Source organism: Hyla sarda, chromosome 5 (assembly GCF_029499605.1).
Source record: "Hyla sarda isolate aHylSar1 chromosome 5, aHylSar1.hap1, whole genome shotgun sequence".
Classification (NCBI taxonomy): Eukaryota; Metazoa; Chordata; class Amphibia; order Anura; family Hylidae; genus Hyla; species Hyla sarda.
This window is the reverse complement of record NC_079193.1, coordinates 189,104,509-189,123,434: the sequence shown is the minus strand read 5'-3', so window position 1 is coordinate 189,123,434 and position 18,926 is coordinate 189,104,509. Positions and strand designations below refer to the sequence as shown.

Below are 18,926 nucleotides of genomic sequence, written 5' to 3'. Positions count from 1 at the left end.
AAGGAGGGGGAGCAATTAAATAGAAACCTGGGTTAGTAAGTGGTAGGACCCATCGCCCAACTGGGCTATTCTGAGACGTGGGAGACCCACCTTAAACCCCTTATTTCCGCAGCTTACTCTGTGTTTGATAAAAAAAAGAAATTTTACTGGGGTCTGCCGGAATGACATTCCCAATTATCTTTTCGATCACTTCCTTAACTTTGCTCCAAAAGTCTGTTAGCTTAGTACAGGACCAAAATATAGGTAGGAGGTTTCCTCTGTTCAGACCACAACACCAGCATTTTTCTGTTGGCCTGACTTGCATTTTGTGGAGTAGACTAGGGACCTGGTACCACCGTGTCAGTATTTTAAAGTTCATTTCCTGCATATTTATACTGATCGATGAGCAATGGGCAAGTGTTAGTATCCTTGACCACTGCTTATGATCGAGCTGGATTTCTAAATCTTTCTCCCATTTATCTATAAGGGTACGTTCCCACACGGCGTATTTTGCTGCGTATTTGCTGCGTATTTGGTGCTGCGTATTTTCCTACCCATTGACTTCAACAGAGAAAATAAAATACGCAGCAGCAAATACGCAGCAAATACGCCGTGTGGGAATGTACCCTTAATGCGGGTCTGGTCTCTCTCACCCCTCCGAGCCATTGCTTATACACATAGGATAAGACATGCTTAGAAGGCTCTTTTGAGAGGCACAGTTGTTCAAATTTAGTGAATTGCTCCCTGTATGTCCCTGGCTTAGGTAAACTGTTACGCCAAGCGCTCCGGGTCCCCGCTCCTCCCCGGAGCGCTCACAGCGTTCTCCTGTTCGCAGGAGATATAATATAGTGTCCCCAGCCAGGATGCGATTCGCGATGCGGGACGCGCTCGCTCGTGGTGCGCATCCCGACCCGCTTACCAGACTCGCTCTCCGTCTGTGCTGCCCCGGCGTGCGCGGCCCCGCTCCCTAGGGCGCGCACGCGCCGGGTCTTTGCGATTTAAAGGGCCGGTGCGCCACTGATTGGCGCATGGGTTTTAATTAGTGTCTTCACCTGTGCACTTCCCTATATTACCTCACTTCCCCTGCACTTCCTTGCCGGATCTTGTTGCCATTGTGCCAGTGAAAGCGTTCCTTGTGTGTTCCTAGCCTGTGTTCCAGACCTCTTGCCGTTGCCCCTGACTACGATCCTTGCTGCCTGCCCTGACCTTCTGCTACGTCCGACCCTGCTCTTGTCTAATCCCTTGTACCGCGCCTATCTCAGCAGTCAGAGAGGTTGAGCCGTTGCCGGTGGATACGACCTGGTTGCTACCGCCGCTGCAAGTCCATCCCGCTTTGCGGCGGGCTCTGGTGAAAACCAGTAGCAACTTAGAACCGGTCCACCGACACGGTCCACGCCAATCCCTCTCTGACACAGAGGATCCACCTCCAGCCTGCCGAATCCTGACATAAACTCTTAAGCATATGTGTTAATTGCATCGCTCTCCACATACCTAGGGGTTCTGGGTCTCGAATCCCATGTATATCCTTCCAACTTTCCCTTGTCTCTTCCTCTTTTAGCTGAAAAACTCGATATTTATCCTCCTTTAACCATCGGGAAAACACTGGATCTGTTAAGCCAGGGGGAAAGCTTGAGTTACCAATCTCAGGGTATAATGGTGAATTGTCTGGTAAGAAATTTTGTCCTAAATTCTTATCTCTACAAACACGTATAGTGGCCCCCACTAATGGGTGTTGATACGGATCTTTGTCCCTTAACTCTTGACACCATGGCAAACACCTAAGTGGAACCTTCGTCTCTGCCTGTTCCGCTGAGACCCAATATTTCAAATTCTCCTGAGTGCACCAATCCACCACTCTAGGCAGGTGTGAGGCTATGTAATATCCTTTTAGATCCGGCAGTCCCACTCCCCCATTTCTTTTGGATTACGCATTATAGCTTGCTTTACCTGTGGTTTCTTCCCTCCCCAAATAAAGGTGTTCTGAATAGAACCTATTTCTTTAAAGAAAGACTGAGGGATCACGACTGGTAAACACTGAAATGCATATAATACTCTCGGGAGTATTGACATTTTAAATAGGGAGCATCTTCCAAACCATGAAAACAGGTTTCCTGTCCATCTCTTACATAAATTTTGAATCGTTGATAATAAGGGTATGAAATTAATTTTATACATTTTTTTAGGGTATGCCGGAATCCATACCCCCAATAATTTGATGGCCTTATTTGCCCATTTGAAACTAAATGTATGGTATAATTGTTCTTTAAATGTTTTTGGCAGGGAGATGTTAAGTGCCTCTGATTTTGTATGATTTATTTTACAATTAGATAGATGGGCATATTTTTCAAATTCCTTCAGCAGTGCAGGTATAGACCCTACTGGTTGTGCAACATAAAAAACAAGATCGTCTGCATACGCTGCAACCACATGCATCTCCCCTTTAACATCCAGTCCTCTAATATCCCTGTTCCCCCGGATCTTACAAAGAAATGATAAAATAAAAATAAAGATCACGATTAAACCAGTTTAAAATCACTTTTAAATTCGGCCACTAGGGGTCGCCCTCCTAGTGGCTGAATGCATTCGGCAGTGACATCACTACAGAATTTCGACTCATTTAAACCTGGCAATGAGTCGAAATTCAGTCACTGCAGTGCTCGCTCCCGCCTGTCAATCAGACAGGCGGGAGCGAGCGTTTGAAGGAAGTGGATGCGCGAAGGCTCCCAGGGACAAGGTAAAGTATTATGTTGGGGGGGGCTTGCGTGTTCACCTATACAGTATGCCTCCAGTTTCCCCACTACAACTCCCAGCATGCCCTGACACCCAATAGATGTCAGGGCAAGCTGGGAGTTGTAGTGGGGAAACAGCTGGAGGGACACTGAATAGGTGAACTAAGGGGGGTGGGGAGGGGGAGTGGGTTGAGCGGAGCGGCGGGGCCAGGGGGGTTGCGGGCTGCGCGGCGGGGAGGGGGTACTCTGAATGGGTGAACTAAGGGGGAGGGGGAGTGAGTTGAGCGGCACGTCGGGGGGGGTTGTGGGCTGCGCGGCGGGGAGCGGTATGTGCGGCCATCACAGATCCGGTGTTCACCTATACAGGGTGCCACCAGTTGTTTCCCCACTACAACTCCCAGCATGCCCTGACAGCCAATAGATGTCAGGGCAAGCTGGGAGTTGCAGTGGGGAAACAGCTGGAGGCGCCCTGTATAGGTGAACTAAGGGCGGAAGTATCGGCCCCAGCAGGCATCAGTGACGTGGTGCCTGCTGGGGAAGTCTGCCTGGTAGTGAGCACACTACCAGGCAGACAAAAAGGCATTTTTAATATGTAAAAAAAAAATTGAAGGCAGGGAGGGGTTATGGATAGATGGGTAATAGGCAGGGACAGAGAAAAGAAAAAAAGTGATGGTGAGAGCTACCCTTTAACAACACTTAATATGAGTTATATCAACAGATAGCTGACACTATAATGGAGCACTTATCTGTAATGGATAGTAATTAATTAGTGGTAACTGGTAGTTGTATAATATGGAATGGTGATATTGTACCACACTACGGAGCACGATGGGGTGGGAGGGTCACTGGGTGATAGGGGGATCACCGGGTTTGGTTATGAGCCACAATCGAATTTAGGGAGGTGGTACCTGCATTGATGGTGGCTATAGATGGGATAGGTAATGGGGTGATAGCTTATTATCTTAGAAGGCATGGCATAGTATATTTTGGGGATGTAGCATTATATAGAATAAAGGTTGACAATAACTGAACTAAGGAGAAGTTGTGGTTGGTAAGATATAGGGATATATGCATATAGGTACGGAATTAGATAATGGGGACTATGTATGTATGTGCAGTCGTACACACACATGATTGTGTGTGTGTGTGTGTGTCGGTACGCATGTATGGGTAATAATGTGAGTTTTGAATTAATGAATAGTGGTACTGTGGTAATTATATGGTATTTTGTTATTATATTATAATATATAAACACTATGGTGACAACTGAACACTTATGAATTTTTTAATTGAATACACTGTGGTTACATGTGGTATATTATGATTTTTTGTGGATATATATGTTTTTATTTTTATTATTTTATATATATATATATATTTCATTTATATATATTAGATTTTTGTATTACTGGTACATACGGTATATATATATATATATATATATATATATATATATATATATATATATTGTGTGTACCTATTGATTATTGATTATTTATAATATTGCATACATCCCTTTCATATTACTATATAAGTGTGTATACAAGTGATACTACCTTTGATGTACTGCTATAATGTTTCATTATGAAACCTGTGTATGCTATAATGTAGTACTGTATTAGGAAATCTATCTACCGTATATACTCGAGTATAGGCCGAGTTTTTCAGCACGATTTTTCGTGCTGAAAACACCCCCCTCGGCTTATACTCGAGTGAACTCCCCCACCCGCAGTGGTCTTCAACCTGCGGACCTCCAGAGGTTTCAAAACTACAACTCCCAGCAAGCCCGGGCAGCCATCGGCTGTCCGGGCTTGCTGGGAGTTGTAGTTTTGAAACCTCCGGAGGTCCGCAGGTTGAAGACCACTGCGGCCTTCAACATCATCCAGCCCCCTCTCACCCCCTTTAGTTCTGAGTACTCACCTCCGCTCGGCGCTGGTCCGGTCCTGCAGGGCTGTCCGGTGAGGAGGTGGTCCGGGCTGCTATCTTCACCGGGGAGGCCTCTTCTAAGCGCTTCGGGCCCGGCCTCAGAATAGTCACGTTGCCTTGACAACGACGCAGATACGTCGTTGTTAAGGCAACGGCTCTATTCCGGGCCGGAAGCGCGGAGAAGAGGCGCCCCCGGTGAAGATAGCAGCCCGGACCACCTCCTCACCGGACAGCCCTGCAGGACCGGACCAGCGCCGAGCGGAGGTGAGTACTCAGAACTAAAGGGGGTGAGAGGGGGCTGGATGATGTTGAAGGCCGCAGTGGTCTTCAACCTGCGGACCTCCGGAGGTTTCAAAACTACAACTCCCAGCAAGCCCGGACAGCCGATGGCTGCCCGGGCTTGCTGGGAGTTGTAGTTTTGAAACCTCTGGAGGTCCGCATGTTGAAGGCCGCAGTGGTCTTCAACCTGCGGACCTCCGGAGGTTTCAAAACTACAACTCCCAGCAAGCCCGGACAGCCGATGGCTGCCCGGGCTTGCTGGGAGTTGTAGTTTTGAAACCTCTGGAGGTCCGCATGTTGAAGGCCGCAGTGGTCTTCAACCTGCGGACCTCCGGAGGTTTCAAAACTACAACTCCCAGCAAGCCCGGACAGCCGATGGCTGCCCGGGCTTGCTGGGAGTTGTAGTTTTGAAACCTCTGGAGGTCCGCAGGTTGAAGACCACTGAGGGCGAATGATGAGAAGAGGATGATGAAGGGGGGGGGGGGGTGTGGGGATGATGAAGGGGGGGTGTGTGGGATGATTACAAGGGGATGATGAAGGGGGGATGTGTGGGATGATAAGGGGATGTGTGGGATGATGACAAGGGGATGATGAAGGGGGGATGTGTGGGATGATGACAAGGGGATGATGAAGGGGGGATGTGTGGGATAAGGGGATGTGTGGGATGATGACAAGGGGATGATGAAGGGGGGATGTGTGGGATAAGGGGATGTGTGGGATGATGACAAGGGGATGATGAAGGGGGGATGTGTGGGATGATGATAAGGGGATGTGTGGGATGATGACAAGGGGATGATGAAGGGGGGATGTGTGGGATGATAAGGGGATGTGTGGGATGATGACAAGGGGATGATGAAGGGGGGATGTGTGGGATGATGACAAGGGGATGATGAGGATGTTAATGACGGGTCTGGATGATGACAGGGGGGGGATGAGGTATTTCCCACCCTAGGCTTATACTCGAGTCAATAACTTTTCCTGGGATTTTGGGTTGAAATTAGGGGTCTCGGCTTATACTCGGGTCGGCTTATACTCGAGTATATACGGTATGTATGCTGATTTATGTGTACATGTATGAATTTTAGTACTTCATTACTATATTGTTATATTATATCATTATGGATGTTACCTTGATTTTTGTTCCGTTTTATATATGTATCCAGAGACCATCTGAGGAACACTTAATGAAGTACTCTATTGTTTATTTAAACCAACTTTATTGATCTGTCCAATCCCGGTGCGCACACACCAATACTCCAGGCGGAAGCCCGAGCCCTTCGTGTCTAGTAAGGGCAGAAGCCATTATGGTCACATAACGGCGGAGGCCCGATGACACCGCGGGGTCAGGCTTCTGGTTCGTGCGCAGATAGGAGGGAGCGGCACATAAATAGTCAGGTGAGCTGAACAAACTTACCTCCTGACGAAGTGGGGTTGCCCACGAAACGACGTCCGTTGAGGGTGCACACTGCACGGGGTCCCCAGATAGCCGCTGGTAACATGCCAAAAGCAGGTAATGCATGTATTTGATCATTGCAATGGCATTTTGTTTATATGGATAGAATCATTACCCTTATTGCATATATGAAATGCTGATGATTGATATATGTGCATATTGCCTGGGATTTATGTTATTGTGGCAGGGGACGCCGGAGCTTATGGGTGTATGTTTTTTATGGGATAGGGGTGTCAGTCTCCTTTATATTATTATATTGTTGTATTCAATAAAGGAAAACATTTTGGATTATACGGTCATTGGATTACATTTTTTATGGTAACAAATGTAGGTTATATACTTGGTAAGTGTTGTTACCTAGTAGTATATTTTCCCAAGGAGATTGTAGGTGATATCATTTATTCTGATTGGGTGACTGTTACTAGTGGGGTACCACACGGGTCAGTCTTGGGTCCTGTTCTATTTAATATATTTATTAATGTAGAGGGGTTGAATAGTAAAGTAGCAATCTTTGCAGATGATACTAAACTCTGTAAAGCGGTAAACACTATAGAGGACAGTGCACTGTTACAAATTGATCTAGATAGGTTGGAGGTTTGGGCTGGGAAGTGGCAGATGAGGTTCAACACTGATAAATGTAAGGTAATGGGAAAAATCTGGGCTGGGATTATGTATTAAATGGAAGAACACTTGGGACGGCTGATATGGAAAAGGACTTAGGAGTCTTAATTAACAGTAAATTTAGCTGTTGTGACCAGTGTGGGGCAGCTGCTGCCAAGGCAAATAAAATCATGGGGTGCATCAATAGGTGCATAGATGCCCACGACAAGGAAATCATTCTACCGCTATACAAATCACTAGTCAGACCACACATGGAATACTGTGTACAATACTGGGCATCAGTGTACAAGAAAGATATAGTGGAGCTGGAGAGGGTTAAAAGACGGGCAACCAGAGTAATACGGGGAATGGGAAGACTACAGTACACAGAAAGATTATCAGAATTAGGGTTATTTAGTTTAGAAAAAAGGAGGCTTAGGGGAGACCTAATAACTATGTATAAATATATCAGGGAACAGTACAGAGATCTCTCCCATGATCTATTTATACCCAGGACTGTAGCTATAACAAGGGGGCATCCTGCACATCTAGAGGAAAGAAGGTTTCTACACCAGCACAGACGCAGGTTCTTTACTGTAAGAGCAGTGAGACTGTGGAATTCTCTGCCAGAGGAGGTGGTCATAGTGAACTCTGTAAAATAATTTAAAAGGGGTCTGGATGCATTTTTGGAGAATAATAACATTACAGGTTATGGATTCTAGATCTATATCAACTCAGTAGGGACTCATTAGGGTTATACGTTGAACTTGATGGACTCGACCTTATGAACTATGTTACTATGTTACTCTGGCCCTAATACATCTTATCCCCTATACAAAGGATAGGGGATAAGATGTCTGATTGCGGGGGTCCCACCGCTGGGGACCCACGCAATCTGTCGTGATGTCACACGAGGGCGGAGTCATGATGTCACGATATTCCAGCCCTGTGGTCTTAATGCGTCACACCAGCGCTGCGGAAAGCTCACAAAGGTGGGTGCGGAATGACAGATTGCGGGGGTCCCCAACAGCGGGACCCTCGCCATCAGAAATCTTATACCCTATCCTTTGGATAGGGGATAAGATGTATTAGGGCCGGAGTACCCCTTTAATCCTACCAGTAGTTTCCTGCTGAAGTTGAGTTGTTCTTTTCTGTCTGACAACAGTGCTCTCCGCTGACACCTCTGTCTGTCGCGGGAACTATCCAGAGCAGGAGAAGTTTGCTATGGGGATTTGCTCCTGCTCTGGACAGTTCCTGAGACAGACAGAGGTGTCAGCAGACAGCACTGTTGTCAGATAGAAAATAACAACTCAACTTCATCAGCTGATAAGTACTGGTAGGATTAAGATATTTTAATAGAAGTAATCTACAAATCTGTTTAAAGGGGTACTCCGCCCTAGATATCTTATCCCCTATCCAAAGAATAGGGGATAAGATGCATGACCGCGGGGTCCTGCCGCTGGGCACCCCCGCGATCTTGGCTGCGGCAACCCAGACATCCGATGCACGGAGCGAACTTCGCTCCATGCCGGATGACTGGCGATGCGGGGCGGAAGCTCGTGATGTCATGTTACGCCCTGCTCGTGATGTCACGGCCATGCCCCCTCCCATGACGTCTCAGGCGGGCTGCACCCGACGCTCTCAAAACGAACGCCGGGTGCAGCAGCCAAGATCGCGAGACATCTTATCCCCTATCCAAAGGACAAGGAATAAGATGTCTCATCGCTGGGGTCCTGCCACCACCCAACCCCCCCCCCCCCCCCGCGATCTTGGCTGCTGCACCCGGTGTTCGTTTTGAGAGCGTCGGGTGCAGCGCTGGAGGCTCGTGATGTCACGGCCATGCCCCCTCCCATGACATCACAGGCGGGCGGGCGCTGCACCCGACGCTCTCAAAACGAACGCCGGGTGCAGCAGCCAAGATCGTGTGGGGGGGGGGGGTCCCATGTGGCAGGAACCCAGCGATCAGACATCTTATTCCTTGTCCTTTGGATAGGGGATAAGATGTCTAGGGGTGGAGTACCCCTTTAACTTTCTGGAGCCAGCTGATAAGAAGAACATTTTTTCACTGAAATACCCCTTTAAGTTCAGGGGTAACGCATCCAACTACCAGGAGATTTTGGAGAACTTCATGCCTCCTTCCGCAGACAAGTTGCATTACTGAAATAAATGAACTTTTTTCACTATATTCTAATTATTCGAGTTTCACCTGTGATTTAGGAGGTCATGCTGATTATTTACATGTATTTTTATGTGTAGCTTTTTGTGTCTACCCTCTGTATTTGGCTCACAAATCCCTCTGTTTTGCTGCTCACTTATTCTGACATCCACTGCTCTGCTCAGGAAGGGGCGTGTCCGAGGCAAGCACTGAGCCTGCAGTCACTCAACATGATTTGAAGAGAATCTGACTGTTCACATGCACTAAATCCAACATACTGGATTATACAGCTTTACAAAAAGTCCTTACTTGAATCTGTCCAGTATTTGCAGAGTTATGATAGGTTTATCTTCCAGATGCATTGCGCAGCACTGCGCAATCGAGGGGGGGAGCCAGCTTGCCCAGCTCCCCTGCCTTCTCATATACTTCTTCTGGCCTTCCGCTGGTGTTGAATATACTAATGGCTGCTAGGAGCAAGCGCTGATCCCCTCCCCGTGCAATGTTGTCCAATGCAGCAAGATCAACCTGCCATAACTCTGCAAATGCTGGACAGATTCAAGCCTTTTTGTAAGGCTGTTCACCTGCAATATAACCCAGTATATTGGGTTAAATGTGGGGGAACAGGCTGTCAGATTCTCTTTAACTTCCTCCCTTACTTAGGAGTGCTAATCCTGCCCTTGCTTACTGGACATTGTCCCAGCCTGTGCTTTAGCTGGGGCCAAGATGAGTGTAGAACAACAAATGTGTGCAGGTTATCGTGGTTACTTGCCGATACCCAACGGTCAGTGAAGATTAATAATACAGAAAACAATAACCACACCTCAAGGACACCACCATTAAAAATGGTGCATAATGTTAATTAATTTAAAAAGAGCGTGATTCAATTCCATATGATATTTATTACATATAACAATTGTAAAATTACACACATGCATTAAAACAAGCACTAATATCACTTTCCTACCACTGGGCCCTTGTGGTGGAGATATTAGTAGAAATTGCAGCACTGTTACTAGGTAATGCAATACTTAGATAAGATCTTACATTTCCATGTTTTAACCTGCTCATAAGCAATATAATAATAATTTGATAGATCGGCAACTAATACTCCAGCACTCTGGATGTACAAGTGTTAATTTGTGTCCGTTCCTTATTACTGTAACAGAGTTTTCAAATAGAGTAGTGGAAACATCCAACTATAGGCAGTTCGTATGATACAGTTCAGATTCATCTCACCAGTATGTACCACCACCACCAGTATGGTCTTGTACTGCGACGGACCTAAACAGATGTCCTGTGGCTGTTTCCTCAGACTCACCTGTTGTCTCAGCGTAGGTGCTGGGATATCTCTCTGGAGTGCAGCTGGTAGTAGGCGCTGTATGTGGGCAAAGTGCTCTCTGTGTCATCTGTTCCCTGGCAAAGCCGTCTATGTCACCACTCCGGCAGGAGTGTGATACCTCTTGTGCGGTGTGTCCAATGGTGGGTGACGTCAGAGGATTCAAGCGGACTTCCACTACCCCTGTTAGATGCAACTCGCAGGCGGATGCAGGTTTCCAAAAGCAGGTAACTATCTAGTGTTCTATTCAGACTGGATCTAGACGCGTTTCAGGGTACTAATGGTAATCATACAGCCCCTTCTTCAGTAGATAAAAGGAGAATAAAAGTGTGTATTTTATTCTCCTTTTTTTCTACTGAAGAAGGGGCTGTATGATTACCATTAGTACCATGAAACGCGTCTAGATCCAGTGACTGAAAATAGATCAAAATCAATATTGGATGTGACCACCCTTTGTCTTCAAAACAGCTGTTTTCCTAGATGCTTGTGTACAATGTCATGGATTTTGTAGGATTATAGCCAGCTGTATCATTACCCAATTTTACCAAAGATAATGAACATCATTTTTTTATGTATGATTAAACACAGTCATTAACTAAAACAGAAGCAGCCATGTGAGAGACTTAAAACTGAGTGAGGAACAGCCACACTCTGCTACAAAGGTGAGGTTGTGGAAGACAGTTTCATGCCACAGGGTAAACACCATGGCACACTGCATCAGCAAGGTCTTTTTTGGACAAAGAGTTGAGCAACGACAAAGAAACACAGTGGTCACCAAGGAAATTTGGTGCAGCAGATGAAAGACACATCATGCCTACTTCCTTTCAAAATCACAAGATGACCAGCAGTGCCATCAGCCCAGAACTAGCAGAAATCAATGTGACCCTCATACACCCATATACTTTTCAGATAGATAGGTGATAAGTGTTGTTTTCGGGAAACCCACTTTTGAGTAGGTTAATACATGGGCCGACATTTATTGTCTTTAGACAATTGTGTCTACAAATGGTGCAAGCAGGGTTTAGCTGCCCCATTTTTGCACCTTTTGGTTTACACATTTCTGCTGATTTTGAGTTGCAATCCACTGATTTTGGCAATACACAACTGCGTCTTTTTGGGAAAAGGCGCAAAAAAGGCGCAAAGCTACTGAAAAGTCTCTAAAACTACACCAGCCCAGACTTAGCTTAGCTTTTTGGTGTATGTGAACAGAGAGAAATTTTAGAAAATGTGACCTGCACAAAATTTAGCAAATGCTCTGTGACCTTTTAATACATTTGGTGCTCCTACACATTACAGCACACAAAAAAAGGTGTCGAAAAATGCTTCACTTACACCTACAATGATAAATGCCGGCCATAGTGTATACGTAGCAAATTTTACATTGCGCAAAATCTGCTTGGCAGCGGGAAATACAGTGTTTATTCTCTTATTAGGAGACACACAGGGCTACCCGGTGGCAGCCCTGTGTGCAGTGAGGTTTGGTGTCAGGATCGTGTGTCACAGTCACTTTGGCGTGCTGGGCTGGCCTCCAAACCTCCCTGCACACACAGTGCTGTTATGTCCTGTGTGTCTGCTCATAGAAGAATACGCGTCATATTTCCAGCAGTATGAAATATTATATATATATATATATATATATATATATATAATGTGTAACCCTACTCTTAATCTACAATTTTTCAATTTTGATAACCTCCATAAATAGCTTAACACGTGGCAGATGTGTAGTAGTTTCACTTTTAAGTTGAATGTAGAGTTAAAGAGAATCTGTCATGTTCCTAGGGCATCACACCGGTTCCTAGACCTGACAGGTGAGGAGAATGCTTTGGCTCTTCTGTTATATTGGACCACGTGGGCTAGCCTTAACCCCCACATGCATCAGTCTTTCTTGTGAAACAATGTTTCTGTCGTCGGTTCACCAGATGTCTTTCATGGACCAGCTTTGGAAGGTACTATTAACTGCATAGTAGGAACCCTCAACAAGACCTGCCTACCACTGCCACCATCACATACAAATTCCCTGTACCTTAGAGGAAGGTTAAAATGCGTGTGATAAAATGCTATGAATCAATGAAATTTTGTAGTTAAATGTATATTTCTTCTTTGGTAACAGAAAAGAGGTGTGCATGCTGTGGCTCTGGGCGGCCTCCTTGGCACTTGAGCTTTGAGTATGATATAGAACTCACAGTTCCTTTTAACTGGATTAGAGTGACAAGCTTTTCTATTGTGTTTATTGGGTTGTGACCTTACATCTACACAACATTCTCAGAATGCCAGGTATCTCTTATCATTTCATGCTTAAATGAATTGATAAATAAAATAAATGGTTAAAAAAAGAAGCTTTAGTTTGCTTGCTATTTGCAGTTACTAAGTCAAAATCCTCTGCCTTGAATAGCAAAAATTTTTTATAATACTGAGTTAAAGTAATTTATCTTCTATATATACTTTTTTCCTTATATCTTTGTGTAGTCATTTCCTTTTTCAGGTCCAGTGTGTCTCATCTTTTATGTTCTCACCATTACCAAGAATCTATTCATTCATAAAAGCTATCTATTTTAATCATTTTGAATCCATTCAGAATGTTTGTCCCTCTATTCTGCCAACTCCTACTTGCACAAAATGTATCACTAGACTTAGGCAATGTGCACACACCAGAAATTCTGCAGAAAGATGAGTAATTCCACCCAAATAATGCAGCTGCAGAATTCCACATCTATGTGGAATTCATGCAGAATTTTCTCATGAATTGTGCATGAATACTTATACAGAATAAAAGAGATTGTAATACAATGTTTAAGATAAATTATGCTCAGAATCCACACAACTTCCACACAAATTCTGCATGAAATTTACACAATGGCCCTCATTTACTTAGAAAATCAGGTTGTAAGTCTATCTTGCTTTCTTACCCGACTGCTTTTTCCCCTGGTATTTATTATTATGTCGCATCCTGTTTGTCGCATGTGGGTTTTGTTGGTTTTGGTTTCCAACTCCTCTGAGTTGTCGGGAAAAAATCCACAACAATTCAACAAATTTGGTTTGGAAACCTTTATAAATACGTGGGAGAGCTCAGAAATGTCGGGTTACGCCCCTTTTTGGGGTTTGGGAGAATCCACATCGGGTCCGTCGGGAAAAAATGTTGCATCGTGTCGCAGACTGGCGCACGATGTCTGCGACATGGCGCAGACAAAGATGTGCCAAAAAAACCCGACAAAACAAGTCGGGTTTAGAATAGTAAATGAGGGCCAATATCTGCATTTAGCAGAGAAAAGAAAGTCCCATTGACTTCAATAGGCTTCCGCAACGGAGTTCCGCAAAAGTTTAAGACATGACTTAATTTTTCGCGGAATGCAGATTTTAGCTTTGGAATGCCGCAGTGAAAATGCTACAGTGTGAATGGGACTATGTAATCCCATGGAAGTTAATAAGGCCATAAACACATGATGAATTTCCATGTAGAAATCCATGCAGAAATTCTGGCGTGTGAACATAGCCTTACCAGGTCAGCAGAAATCAACATTCATGTATATTAATTTTGCTTTACAAGTGCTAGGATGCAACTCTTCATTCTATTTAATAATGCTGCATGTTTGTGATATATGCAGAAGTCTTTGTGTTGGGAGGGGTAGCAATAGGGGAGCTATCATCATCACCTATTGTCCATGCCGTCATCCTCTGTTATCTACCTCCAGATTTATTAAGGAGGTGTTACCTTTTAGTGTAATCCTGCACTATTATATTAATAAGACTGCTATCCCTAGTGTATCAAGCACAAATGGAAAAGCTTATGAACTGAAGAGCCTGCTCAGTGGTAAACAACTATGTTAAATTGATCCACTGTGCCCCTTTAAATGAAAGCTAAAGTCTTTAAGTTTTTGGGGGTAATAGAAGATCTCCTAGGTTGTGTCATAGATCCAAGTAATCAGGAGGCTCAGGCAGAACCATAAGTAAAGTTATAGTCCAGGAGCAGGACAAGCCAGGTGTAGTATCTAGTAGTAACATACCTAGGGTTCAGGAAGACACATGATTTTAACAAAACTACAGCACACGCTACATACCAAGTCTTTGTTCTTCAGACTGTGCCCTGGTAATTTTATTCTGAATGACTATTGTAAGATAGTACAAAGGAGGCTGAAACATCAATATCATTTTTGGACTGGAATATTTGATGACATACAATTACAATGTGTGTGTTGAGGATCATATTTCTTGCATTACAATTGTTTATGGTGGGCTCTGGGACAAGTTGAGTCGCATAACGGCAGGAACATAGGAGAAAACATCATTCTGAACCAGGAGCAGTACCAAGTGTAGTATTTAAGTGCCTGGGGCATTATGTAAGTAAGATTATCCAAGGGTCAGCACTAGGTTTGACATTACAAGTACCAGATATAGTATAAAATGGACAAGGCAGGAATAAAAAAAACAGGAATCAAAAAGATTGAAGACCATTAGTCTATTAATAATGCTACAAGTATCAAGCAGAATATAAAATGGGGATTTCCCCATTGAAGTCTTTGGAAGCTGGAAACCGTTAATTTTTTAGGCTTTTTTTTAGCCCATATGTGTATGTATATATATATATATATATATATATATATATATATATATAGGCTTAAAAAGAAGCTGACAACTAGTTCACCAACACTAAACCCAATATACTTGGTTATAGTGCGAGTGAACAACTTAAAAAAGAATGGTTTGGTGAAGTATTTTTTTTCTGAGTTCTAGCCATTTATATTATTGCTCAGCTGAGCTCCCCTGCCTTCTCCATATTTACTGTCAATTATATGCAAATGTATTTACTAGCCTGCCTGCTGGGTGACTGCTATGCTCTCTGAGCAGAGTGCAGATGCCACTGGCTTCTGGGTGTAGCAAATCAGCGGCTCCTGAGCTCTGCTCAGAGAGCTGAGTGCTCATCCTCACTGGCAGGCTCTCACATACTAGTGACGTGAGAGTGAGCATACTATCATATTCAGCAAGAAGGTGGGCAGGGCAGTGAATATTAATGAGGCAGGGGAGTTTGGTGAGCCGGCTTCCTGTCTCCATTGCGCAAAGCTGCCCAATAGCTACAAAAATATAAATGGCCAGAATTTAGGAAATACGTCACGTATCAAACATGGTTGACTGTGACCTTTTTTGAAGATACAGTGAAGTATACTTCTGTACGTATCTCACTCTGTTCAGAGCCACTGAATCAACAGGCATGTGTCTTAGCTGCTCTGTGCTCACCACCACAAGAAACATTAAAAATAATATAAAAATGAACACAACAGCCAATCTTCAATTTCTACTCTCTGGTTTTGGAGTCCTAGGGAGAGGAAATAATATTTTTTAATTTAAAAATGACTAGTCCTCCCAGAAAATTAGTTAGCCTTTATAGGATTTTTCCAGTTGATTTTGACATGAATAGTAAAGTGTAATTGTCCCCTCAGAGACATGTCAAAAGTTTTTATCTGTGGGGTTTTAGGTGCTACGAACCTCACTGATGCCTAGGACTAATCGGAAGAAGCACTTTTTCTCCCTTCTGTTCTCACTTTGCAGTGTACTAGCTCTCTAGTAAGTCTGGGGTGTCAGGTGTCGACCAAAAAGTATTAAAGAAAAACTTTAAAACTAGTGAACCAAGCCTAAGAAGAAAGACAAGTAAGGATGCCATGTATAAGATCAAGGTTAAATATGTACTTAACTGTTTTTCAGAAGACTTTCGAAATTCTCTTAAGGTGAAGTATTCATTCTTATCTCAAGTAGGTGAAATGAATACATTTTCAGCATATTTTTCATAGATCTTTTACTAAATGAAATAAAATAAGAGATTAAGGAAACAGAGATTTTTGCATTCTTGGTTGCCAGCACTCTGAAAGCCCATAACAATTTTATTTTTGATAACTAGGTATTATATTATATGAGGTATTATTGTTATCTTTTGAGCATTTGTATGGCAACATTTGTGGGTTAATTATTTTGGAAAGGATTTTATTACCTGTGTTTGTAAAGTTCAATTGATAGTTCTATATACCAAATGGATCCAGTGTCCCATTCACAGAGGCCAACAGATTATCCCTTTGACATCTGTTTTACCTTTTATCCAATCATATTAGATAGCATGGTGGGCTACGCTACTCCATACAAGCGGTTCTAGTAAAAGAAAAATGTATGCTATGCGATGACATATGCCATGGAAACATCAGAAGTATGTGTTTACAAATCTTCCTGACATATGCATCTGAATACACTGCAGTGAACAGTTTTTCTTTTGTAATCTGATTTTTTTTTTGATTATTACATTTTTGTTACAATAAAATGGAATTCCTGTGTACTCTAATGCATTCTTATGATATGAGGACAAAAAGGGAGTTTGTTTGCACGTGTACATGCCACAATCACATTGAAGGGGTTAACCAGAGAATAAATTATCTATATGGTCTCAGGAGTGACGGCCTTCAGCGGCCATTGTGATGTCCCACCTCAGCCGATAATTGACTGTGTCATTACCAAGACCAATTTATCTTGGAATGTGGGGACAGGAGCGTTCTTAGGTGGGAGACAGGCCTCATTCTGGAGATTGAGGGCGTCAGAGCGGTCAGACCTCTTATCTTGTGGATCATTTTTATTCCACAGATAACCCCTCTTAACATAAGGCCTGAAATTGGAGTCTTCTTTAAGTGTTCATCGACAATATGTTATCTACTGACCCAGTTGGAGGGTCAATGCAAATGGCCACATTTGGTTTCTAGGCAGCCAGATGCTTCTGCTTCCCCTGCTCTTAGTTCCAATGTGTACTGTGGCCCTTCAGCTTTAGGCTGCAGCTGTTCTGCCCAGACTACAAAGTGATGTTAGGTTCATATAACTACCAGTGCCCAAAGATGACATCAGGCTTTAGTGGCCTAATCTCATGCCATATATTGCCTGCTGATTGTGCTTCCTACCCTGTCCTGGCTCTCATATCCTGTGCCATTGTTCCTGATTGTGACTTATTATTGACCCTAATCCTGACCTCGAACTTGTTCCTGGATATTACCTTTGCTTCAACCCTTGAATTATTCATCTGGTACCTGCTTTGTTTCTGACTACTCTTCCATCTCATTTACTGGCTTGTTGTATCATTATTGCCCTCCTGGTGACATTTCTTGGCTCCTTGACTGACTGCACTACTGCTTCATTAATATGACTATTGTGGGTCCATGACCTAGGATTTTTCCTGCAGCACAGCTCATACCTCCTTGCAGCACTTAAAGAGGTAATCTGCCCCTAGACATCTTATCCCCTATCCAAAGTATAGGCGATAAGATGTCTGATTGTGGGGGTCCTGCCGCTGGGGACCCCCCGCAGTCTCCCTGCTGCCCCCAGCGTTCTTTAGAGCCATCGCACCCCCTCCCATAGACTTGCATTCAGGGCGCAGACATGACGTCACGAGCCTCTGGTGTTGCACCCGACTCTCTAAATGAACCCCCAGGTGCAGCAGGGAAATTGCGGGGGTCCCCAGTGGCGGGACCACCGCAATAAGGCATCTTATCCCCTATCCTTTAGATAGGGGATAAGATGTCAAGGGGCAGAGTACCTCTTTAAGTGCTGCAAGGAGGTACCCCTTTAAGAGTAAACACCAGGGAATCCCTTACATTACACTGTGCACCACCTAGCTAGTGACAAATTGACTACAACCTAAAGAATCCACAGCTCTGGTATGTTACTATCTATCTTTCTATCTATCTCTAAATCTCTATCTATCCATCTATCATGTATTTATTACCTACTATACTGCTTTACATTCCTAATCCCAGAGGAATCCTTTATGGCATATATCCCAAGTGCTTCTTTCTTTTAAAATAACCAACTGTCAGCATCACAAACTGCCTGTAATCTGTAATATATAACAATAGCCACCTCCTATTGTTAGATCAAGAAGAGCAAGGCAGCAGCTGTATCACTGGGTCTTATTATTAGAGTCAAATTGGAAGAGCCAAATGCTACTTTTACTGCTGACACTGCATTTACTTTGAGTACTAGACAATTTAGAGATTTCTGCCTCTTGTACAAGTCAAGCATTTGCTGTTTTTCCACTTGTCTTTTCACAGTTTCTAAAAGTCTGTTACCATGAAATACGGAGAACACAGGGCACCTGTCTAATCTGCAATTTGACAGTCCACAAATACTGATGATCTGGCACTAGTTTCTGGCACACAACAGCAAGATAATATGGGATTCCTTAAAGGGGTACTCCACCCTTAGACATCTTATCCCCTATCCAAAGGATAGGGGATAAGATGTCTGATTGCGGGGGTCCCGCTGCTGGGGACCCCTGCAATATAGCATGCGGCAACCACCTGTTACTGCTCCGGAAGCGCTGGAGGGTCTGGCTCCCGACCACGGGAATGGCTCCGCCCCGTGTGACGTCACACCCCGCCCCCTCAATGCAAATCACAATGTCACGATCTTCTGTTCCCGTGGTCGGGAGCCAGACCCTCCAGTGCT

General features: G+C 44.0%; 1 long non-coding RNA gene across 1 annotated transcript; it reads right to left on the bottom strand.

The window, feature by feature from the left end:
- Nucleotides 1–1,006: 1,006 nt before the first annotated feature.
- Nucleotides 1,007–18,286, bottom strand: LOC130272620 (uncharacterized). The gene is made up of 3 exons (XR_008843649.1): nucleotides 18,205–18,286; nucleotides 16,145–16,248; nucleotides 1,007–1,587 (listed from the first exon to the last, which is right to left on the bottom strand). It is a non-coding gene; the product is annotated as an uncharacterized LOC130272620 (long non-coding RNA).
- Between the last annotated feature and the right edge of the window lie 640 nt (nucleotides 18,287–18,926).